Here is a 1,683-nt window from a genome sequence, read left to right on the forward strand (position 1 = left end):
TATTAATATGTATTTGGAGACCAAATGAAATGAAAAGATAAAGAGGAATGAGTGATAATTTGTGACATTGAAAATTATGTATGAGAACAGTGGGTTTTAATTATAATGCATGGTTTTCACTAAAATGTTTTCACTTAAAAGAGTAGAACGTACTAGGGTGTTCTTGAGTTTATCAAGTAGATAGTACAAATTCAGACAAAAGAGAGAGTATTTAGCTCTTGACTTCGCCGTGTGATTTAAACAATTATATATTATAGTTATACCATCATAATCCTTAATCGGGTGGTTTAATTAAAATCTTGCAGCTAAATAACTTAAAAACTTTATATTCAACTGTACGTCTCACCATCCGAATACATATATTTGCATCAAAACTTGTCTGTTTTATTTTGAATATTTTATCTTAAAATTCATAGGTGTAACAACAACATTTAAGATTAATACAAATCAGTTATACAAGTAGCTTCGTTTAGATTTTAAGCAACAAATATATATACAACTGTTACTGAATAAAGTGTGTGCTGATCTGAACAAAGATCACGGAGCGCACACGCCACGCCCCTCCATGTACAATAGAAACCAAATAAAATCCATCCATTAATTATCCGGTGTAAATCCTAGGGTTATATTTTTGTTATTCCTTACCTAATTTTCTTCAACTTCGTACCTGCACTTGCAACAAACCTGTTGCAAAATAATAAAACGCGCCATTAACCACGATATAACATGCTACCTAAATGAAGGATCTTTTTATGAATTATATCCCTAAAAAGAACTTGTACAAAAATACAAAAGTTATCTGAAATTAAAAGAGGTACATATCATATGCATTACTTTATTCATCTTAAGCCAACGAGTAATGCATTCCTCGTGAAAATAATGCTTGCATGGCAGAGTAATTATATATTCACCCTTGCGGATTGCAGATTGGCATAATGCACAGCTACATCGAAAAAAAGTAAATAAATGTAACATGAGAATTAATGTATATAAAATTTATTCGACCTTCAAGTTACATGCAAGACCACTTGCTTGCACCTATGCAAGTGTGCATCTCGAACGTACAGTTGTGCACTTGTTCCCACTACCATGGAGCAACTCTAAGTTACTGGTATAATCAACACTAATTTTCGACTGCAAGAGAAAAAAGGGAAGAAACAATATCCATTCAAACATACTTATCTGATGGCTTCTTTGAGCGTGAAGAGGAACGACTTTTAAATTTTGACACGCGGAAGGAGGCGATTATTTCATCGGATAAACCTTTGCTCTCTTTAGCTACTTCTTGCAGTGCCTAGCTATATCATTATTTGTACAAGAAAATTAATACAAAGTTTTAATTATGTTTCAAATTTACATTGATTATGGTAAAAGAAATAGATTGTTTTAACTTTATTTATCTCAGAACTACTCGTGTTATGAGAATCGTCCTCAGAGTCGACATCTTTAAAATTGAACTTGTCCTTCAACTTGCGGAGAGTCTCCTTGCTCTTGAGGAGAGTGTCCTCCATCTTGCGGAGAGCGTCGTCAAGGGAAGTAGGGGGGGAGTCATCGATATCGTCAGAGTAGCCCTTTAAGTTGTGCCAGGCGCTGCGCATGTTGTCAGCGGAGGAGGTGCGGGCGATGCGGGTGAGGGCGAGGAAATCATTCCAGGAGGACATGGCGTTGTCGATGGCGGAGGCA

The 1,683-nt window shown here is 35.7% G+C and overlaps 1 long non-coding RNA gene across 1 annotated transcript; it reads right to left on the reverse strand.

Annotated features, from left to right (window-relative positions):
• Positions 1 to 465: 465 nt before the first annotated feature.
• Positions 466 to 1,390, reverse strand: LOC144565757 (uncharacterized). Its single transcript, XR_013514951.1, has 3 exons — positions 1,179 to 1,390; positions 835 to 943; positions 466 to 684 (listed from the first exon to the last, which is right to left on the reverse strand). It is a non-coding gene; the product is annotated as an uncharacterized LOC144565757 (long non-coding RNA).
• Between the last annotated feature and the right edge of the window lie 293 nt (positions 1,391 to 1,683).

This window comes from Carex rostrata, chromosome 14 (genome assembly GCF_964058835.1).
Source record: "Carex rostrata chromosome 14, lpCarRost1.2, whole genome shotgun sequence".
NCBI lineage: Eukaryota > Viridiplantae > Streptophyta > Magnoliopsida > Poales > Cyperaceae > Carex > Carex rostrata.